Below are 8,809 nucleotides of genomic sequence, written 5' to 3' on the forward strand. Positions count from 1 at the left end.
ATTTAGTTTCAGAATAATTTATAAATCTCATTCATTTAACCAACATTTAAAATGTAAAACATAATGATTTGCAAATTAAGTGCCTTATTCTTTAAAATCTTAAAACAAGTATAAACCACTTTAAATAATTAAGATGAACATCTGATTACTCATAATAGCAGGAGTTTGGAGTACTCCTATTCTTGGTCCTCGGGCACAATATCTTTACCCTTATCAAAGGTCTCACCACCTATACATAATACATGACACGTAATTCAATATATTTGTGCCAAACTGTTATAAAACTATTTCAGGCTCTATATGAATGCATGACATTGAATGAGAATTGTCCGAATAATCACTTAAAGACGGTGTTCTACGTGGGTTCAATTAGGATCGGACCGAATTGGCATTCGACCTAACTCGCACTATGCCTTGTTTAATTAGCAAAACATCCAATTCAACTCCAAATATCTTCATTACACTTCCAGTATTCCAAATACACCAAAATACCTCAATGAGCTTAATTGTGACTTAATTCACCGTAACCGAAATTCATTCCGATTTCGATATCCGATACCATAAAGCATCAATTACAAGCTAATTAACATGAAATACAACCAAATCCATCATCAACATGTCACCTAATAAATTCGGCCAAAGAGAGTTTGATGAAGAACATGTGGTTTTCATGCTTGTTTTTCACACCGAGTATCACAAAACAACTAAAAATGCGTATGTAGCATGAAATCTAACAAAACCCGTGATCAAAACTTCTCCCCCTAGGTTCGGCCAGCAATCTTTCCTTCATGAAATCTTGAGTTTCAACTATGAAAAATGAAAAAGAGAGCATGGGAAAGGTAGATCTTAATCTAAAATTAAAAAATCTTACATTTGATTATTTAGTTCCTTGAAATTCAACAAATTTCTCTTGGATTTTCTTCTCTAGGGTTTGTCCTTATTTTTTTCTCTTTGTTCTTTCCTTTGGCCGGCCAAGAGAGAAGAGGAGTGTGTGCTGGTTTTTAAAGGGAATTATAAATGGATTAAAATTTACCACGTGTCACCATATAATTGGTCATGGTTAATAACTTAACAATTAAGCATTTGCTCACCACCATATGTAATTTCTTAATTATTAAAAGTATAAAATTATAATAGGTGAAATTCATGAGCTTGACAAGTGTTATGGTGGTGTAAAATTCCAAAAATTTCAATTACATCCTCATGGGCACGTAAAATGACTATTTTGCCTTTATGCTCGAAATTGAAAATTTTCACTTCTAAAATTCAAATTATGTTCCAACTAGTCAAACTTGGTAAAAAATTTCATCCAACATTCCAATTTTGCCCTCGAGTGGCAAAATGACCATTTTGCCCCTACGTTATGAAAATTCCTAATTTGACTCCAAGTTAATCCTCGAACTCCAAATCATCATATTAAAACATTCTAAGGTTCAATAACTCTCAAATACATCCTAAAATCTTTATTTGGCCTAGTTCGAGGCTTTAATCAACTTAATTGTACCACTAGGTACAATACCGACTTTTAACGATTTTTCGATACATTCACTTATGCAAACATTCTATCAAGCACATGAATGACATGACAAGTATATAATAGAGTAGGGCTTGACACAATCAATCAATCATAAGTTAATCATACGAATTCAATAGATGAAATCTAAATTCCATAATTGCAATTATTATTAGTTAAAGTTTAAATGATTGATAGTCTTTAATTTAGATTTTGATTAGCTAACCTTATTTAAATTAAGTTGAACCTTTTAAATGATATGGAAAATCCTAATATTGGTACTTGATACAACCTCTTTATGGGAAAGATACTCTACTCACTCTATGTTTTTTGTTCACGATCTGTGCAATCGCATGATTAGCATAACAAGTTTTTGGTGCCGTTGCCAAAAGGTGAAAGTGTCAATATAAATACCCAAAGTTTTCTTTATTAATTCAAAATTTTTTGTCTTGTTATTTAATTTAATTTATTTTGTGTTTGTTTTATTTTGTATGGGCTTTCTTGGTGTATCAAACATAGCCAAAGCTTGGAATTGACAAAATTGGATTATGAGATTGAACATACGTGTTGTACATTAAAAAGAGAAAGAAAGTTAGAGTTAGAAAGAGAACAAACAAAAATGGTTGAAAATAATGCTAATAATGCTAGGGCATTGTGTGATTATGCTATGCCTAACATTCATGGAGCTAAAAAAAGCATTGTTAGACCAACCATTAATGTAAACAACTTCAAGATCAAACCTAGTCTCATTCAAATGGTTCAGCATGGTCAATTTAAGGAAGGGGTTATGGAAGATCCTAATGCCCACTTAGCCAACTTCTTGGAGATATGCGATACTGTTAATATGAATGGAGTTACAGAGGATGGCATTCAATTAAGGTTATTTCCTTTTTCTTTGAGAGATAAGGCTAGGGTATGGTTAAATTCTATGCCCTTAATTTTTTTACCACTTTGAATGCACTTTCACAAGCCTTTTCAGCTAAGTATTTTCCACCATTGCTAAACTTTGGAATGATATTACTAACTTTGTTCAATTTGATGGTGAGTCTTTGTATGAAGCTTGGGAAAGATATAAAGATTTACAGAGAAGGTGTCCACACCATGGGCTTCCTAATTGGTTGATTGTACAAACCTTTTATAATGGCTTGTCACATTCAATTACGATTACTATAGATGCAGCTGCTGAGGTGACATTATGGGAAAATCTACTAAGGATGCATATGCTTTATTAGACGAGATGGCCTCTAACAATTATCAATGTTGGAAATTTGAAACTATGGTGCCTTAGAGAGCAAGTATATTCTCATGATTATATTCCATTGATTTTATTTATAATAAAAGTACATTTTGATAATAAGATAAAAATTTTGTTTTAGGTGAGCATTTATTATCTAGTTATAAAGGTATCATGATTTTGTTAAGATATTAAAATACATTTTATGAAGAGTTATACACAAAAGACATGTGTTTTAATTGAATCTAAAAATTGTTCACAGTCATAATAAAGCTAGTCACTTTTTTTTATGTTAAGGCTAGAGTGTCTAGATTTCTTTGAATGAAAAGAATGTGATTCACTTAAAGGGAATGATGAGTGTCAAATCATTGAAATGGTTGACTTCTAGTAATGACACTATAACATGAACTAGAATCATGTGAGAATCAAATTTAAGTTTTAACGGTTACTTAAATCTTGATCTCACACTTATGTATTTGCTTATGGTAGAACCGAAATCCTAATAGATAGTAGACTCGTGTTTTATCTCCTGATAATCTTTGATATACCATGGGCATGATCATTTTAATACATTGATCTAGACTTTGTATGTTGGGCTTATAATTGAGGTGAGCATTTGGGAACATTTAACACCTCGTACCCTCGTATAAAAGTCAATATGACCCTATTGACAAGACAAAGGGTCAATTGATGCTAACATAAGTGCCAATGAGAGGTGACGGGTGAAAAGAATATTTTGAAATAAAATATTTTATGCACGAGAAAATAATAATAAAATAATATTATTTTATTTATTATTGAAATTAGTCATGAAGGAGGACTATATAGCTAATCTAAGTGGGGGAGAAGAAGTGGGGCCCACATGCCTGATGGGTTTGGCTATGGATGGCATGCTCAAAATACGCAGCGGAAAGAAAATTAAAAACTGCATAACTGCACAACAAAACATGACTACACCCATGGATCACCTTGGTGATGTTTAACACATAAAAGCACAAAATAAATTATTGTTTAGAAAGTTACCTTGCCATGTAATTTCGTAATCACAATGGCACTTTCAGAAGCAATCCCGCAAACACCACAAGGAGCAAAAACCCTAGCCAATCAAGTGCTTGGCCTCAAATGGTAGTACACACGATTGCACTTGAACTTTCAACAAAGGAGGAAGTTTTTTAACTATACTTTGTGCTAGCAAAGAGGACAACAATTGTCCTTTTCTTCTTTTTCACAATCTCAGCCGAACCTTTCTCGAAAATTGCTTCATAAGCAATTTTCTCTTTCACACAAAGGGAGTGGTGGCAAAGAAAGAAAACGTTTTTCTTTTTCTGACAAAAACCATGTTTTCTTCAATTGTGAAAAACTCTCATATGGAAAATAGTTAAAAGGTGACTTATATAGTTAGGTTAAAATAACTTCAATTTTGCAATTAAGCCCTCAATATTATAACACATTATAATATTGGGCTCATTACTTAATTAAACTCTCTTAATTAAGTCCTTGGAAATTAAAATCAAAATTAATTTCCTTTATATTTTGTAATCAAGGACTTATAATTATAACTATTTATAAATATGCCAAAAACTTAATTAAACTCTTTTAATTAAGTTTATAGAAGTTAATTACCTAGCATGTGATTTAAGTCTAACTTAAATCGTCACTCTCTCAATTTAATTCAAATGCAATCATTGTGTGTGATCTATTAGGTTCCCAACATGTTGGCAATGGAATTGATTAATGACTTAATTGATTAATATAAATTTCAATCAATTAATTTATAATCAATTCCATAGACCAAGATTGGCATCTAGCAATGCATCATGGCCACCAAATTGTTAGGAGAGTCAAAAGGTTCTTTGACAACCTTTCAGTGTGCAGTCTATCAGTGTAATTCATTCCCTCATCATATATCCCAGAGATGATAAGATCTTGGTAAAGTGTCTACTCTTTTTGATCTCCATATTTGTTCCTACAATTATAGCATTAGCTTTATAGAGAGTTATGAAACCTTTTTCATAATCTCCATGTCGCCTTGGCCAAGGACTTCAATAAGCTAATGTTAGCCAAGAACTAATAGGATATGTCTTCTAAAACACTTGAAGTGATGATTCCTATCTTGACCACTCATTTGCCTTCACATGCTTCATACTATACCCAAAAGCATTCTATTTTGGCATCCTTGGTTAGGCACCCGTAAGGATGAAATCAAAGCATAGCACTCCACACATAAGAAAACCTGGTGTCTCAAGTCTAGGGAGTTTTTACACGACTGACACATGAGAAGTGTTGTATAAACACTAGAGTGTATTACCAAATGCACTTCTCATAGCGAGTCATGTTTAGTGAACTTGCTTTCTCAGGTAAGCACCTATATTCTAGTTCCAAGTATCTCTATACTTCAATCTATGAGATCGATTGCTTACTTCCAAAGTAAGGAACATAAAATATACCAGTCTCTAAGCATCATTGATGTCCAGTCTCAATGATACATTGACCAGGAACATTTTGAGATTATGCTTTAATGCATAGGAATCTCATAACTACAACCCATTACAGTTTCCTTGCAAGGCATATTAATCTCATGGACTTCATCCAATTAGACTTATAACTCATTATAATTGATGTCTTATTGATGAAGGAAAACCTCTAATCATTCAACATGAACGATAATGTTGCATGATTGGAATCAAGTCTTAACCAATCCCAATTGGCTGCATGGCTCATCCCAACAGTGCCTTTATTAAATAAAGCAAGAGAAGTAAGTATATATTTAAGTATTATGATGAAACCTTGGTGAAGTGTTAATTTGATATTTTATTTGTACAAGTGTAATGGAAGAAAAGTAGAAGGAAATTGAAATTAAAGAAATGTTTGAAGGACCAAATTGTAAAGGAAGAAAAGTTTGGAGGGTCAAATGGTAAATAAGGAAAAAAATTGAGGACTTATGTGCAATTTCAATATTTGAAGTTAAATGGAAATTAACTACCCAAGGAAAATTAGATTATGTGGGAGGATGGAATATGCATATAAACAAATACTATTACATGCAAAGATATGCATGCAAGGATGTACTTGTAGTGAGAATCATGTGGGACCCCGATTATGTGATAAACAAAAAGGCATAAGACAAAATGAATGAGATAACACATGCATGTGGATTTTTAAGTTAAAAGAATGCATGGAGGATTTATGCATGATGGACACTTGATGACAATTAGACTAAAAGAAGAGAAAATATAGTTGCATGTAATGTCATTAGCCAAGGAGGAGGCCAAATGGAAATTAAGGTGGGAAAGTTGCATGAAAGACCTTTAGGTACAAATAAGGTGGGATTAAATGGAAATGAATTAAAGAATGGATATGGTTAGTAAAGGAGGATTTTTAACCAATGTGGAAGAAAGGAAATTGGTGCATGAAAGCCTATTGGTTGCCAAAATGGCCAAATGAAAATAAAAGGTGAATAGGTGCATGTGTTGTGATTGGTTTAAGGGGGTGTCCAAATAAAGAAGAATAAAGAGGAAATGGATGGCTAAAGGGTGATACACGGCTAAGGAAGGATGACACCCATTCTTGTACAAATTCTTTTTGAAATTGTGGAGAGAGAAAGGATTTCTTGCCATTTCTTCCAACTCAACCATTCTTTGAACCTTAGAATCTCAAAAGTACACATGCACACATGTTTAAAGAGTGAATGAAGGACATTTGGAGAGACGTCATGTGGGTTTCAAGGCATTCTAGAGAAAGAAAAGAGAGCAAAGTGGTAAAGGCTCGAGTTATGAGGATCCAAGGAAACTGTGGGTTCCTTGCTCTTCATTATTGAGTTTAGCATCTCATCACCCAAAAAGGGATCTTCAACATGCAATACAGGAACTAATTTGTTGAGCTTGAGGAGAGAAAAAAGCTTGGTTTTAAGAGACAAGAGAAGCAAGGTAAAGATTGTGGTCTTAGCTTGAATATTCTTTAAAAATGGGTTGGTAACCATAAGAAATGTATTGTGGCAGCAAAGAAAAGCTAGATAGGAGAGGATTTAGTGACATGCAAGCCATCAAACTCTTGGATGCGTGGTGGATTCAAAGTGAAGGAGAAAAGGTAAGCATGGTATTGTGTTTTAAGGCTTACCGTTGATAAAATTGTTAAGAAAATAATTTGTGAATAATGTTGGTAGCTTGGTGATTGGAGCTTGGAAGAATATTGGAATGCATGTGAGGCTCAAGCAACCTCAAAGGTAAAAATGAATAATGCTTTAAGTGTAGTTGGAAGATTTTGAGAAAATGGCTATTGTTGTGTGAGAAAATGGCTATTGAAAACTTGAAAGACACATTGTGAGGAATGATCATTGTTGAAAGATCTAAAAATGCATGAGCTAGTTAGAAATGTTAAGGTTGCTTGTTATGTTATTTAAAAGAAATAAGGATGAATAATGTGGATGGAGGATTGAGAAATAAAGCATTGAAAGTTAGATAGACAGTTGTGCACATAAGCTTAGAAATTACTTGGTGAAATCGGATTTATAGTTGCTGCCATATATGTGATTAATAGTATGAAAATAATAGTTTGAACATGACAAATGTTATTAGAAGATTGACATGGGCATTTGAAGTCATAAACAAATTGCCAGGTTTATGTAATTCAAAGTTTACACTAAGGATTAAGTGTAAACGTTATCTCTTAAGAAAAAGAGACGAAAGTATAGATTTAAATGCGAAAAGCAAATGTAGAATATATTGGTAGCAAAGCTTATTAAATGTATTGAATTGAAATGATGTTAGGAAGTTGACAAAGCAAGGATTATTGGTGCAAGCATAAAGTAAGCATTTGAGGAAATATTGAAATACCCCATACTTTGATATGGTGAAAAATAAAGTTGAGCGAATGCAAATTGAAGTCAATTAAAATGTTTAAAAGTGATAAGAGACGAAAGGAGTAGTTTAGGATAAAATATTTCGCAAGTGAGAAAATAATAATAAAATAATAATAATTTTATCGAAGGAGATTTTGTGAGATAAAAGGTGATTCGGAAGTCAAGTGAGGCATAATAAGGTATTTCAGGTACCAAGGAGACAAGATAAAATTTTTAAAATATTAATATTTAGCCGAATGTCGAAATCAATCATGAAGGAGGATCATATGGTTGATCCAAGTGGGGGAGAAGATGACAAGCCCGACTTTATAAAAATATTTGTCATGACATACATGTGATGGAAAGCATGTTTGCATGCTAAGAGAGTCCAAAAAAATTTACAAAAGTCAGTATTGTACCTAGACGTACAACAAAGTTGATTTAAGCCTCAAACTAGATCAAATAGAGAATTTACGATGAAATTAAGAATTTTAAAGTTCCAAAATGGTTTAATATGGTGATTCAGAGTTTGAGGATCAATTTGGAGTCAAATCGGAATTTTCGCTATCCAGGGGCAAAATGATCATTTCCCACCTAGGGACAAAATGGGAATTTTAAAAAAGATTTTTTTTGGCCCCATTTGACTTATTAGAGTATAATTTGACTTATTGGAGTAAGATTTGAGGTTTAGAAGTGAAAAATTTTAATTTCGGCATAATTCAGAGTAAAAGGGTAAAATGGTAATTTTACCACCCTAGGGGCAAAATTGTAATTTTCCACCACGAGGACATTTTTCAAGCACATGTTCTTCTTTTATCCTCATTTTGACCATTGACTAATTTTGTGGTGGGGATAAAAAGGATTAAAATTTTTAAAGTTTTAAAAACGGGCCAATGACATGATGCCACGTGTCATGCCTTTATTAATTTATTATTTTCCTTTTTAAAAGGCACAAAAATCAGCTCATCTTCCACCCCATGGCCGGCCAAACCAGCAAGAAGAGAGAGAAAACAAAAACAAAACCCTAGAAAAGAAAATCAAAGAAAAAGTGTGAATTTTCAAGAAAATTAAGTGAAAAAGGTGAGATTTTTTCTATTAAGCTTGAATTTTCTTATTTCCAAGCATTTCTCTTTATTTTCCATGATTAAATTACATGTTTTCATGATGAATTCAATTCTGAAAAAATGGGTTAGGAGAGAGAAACTTGTTAGATTAATTTGATTTT

Source organism: Theobroma cacao, chromosome 5, assembly GCF_000208745.1.
Source record: "Theobroma cacao cultivar B97-61/B2 chromosome 5, Criollo_cocoa_genome_V2, whole genome shotgun sequence".
NCBI classification, from domain to species: domain Eukaryota; kingdom Viridiplantae; phylum Streptophyta; class Magnoliopsida; order Malvales; family Malvaceae; genus Theobroma; species Theobroma cacao.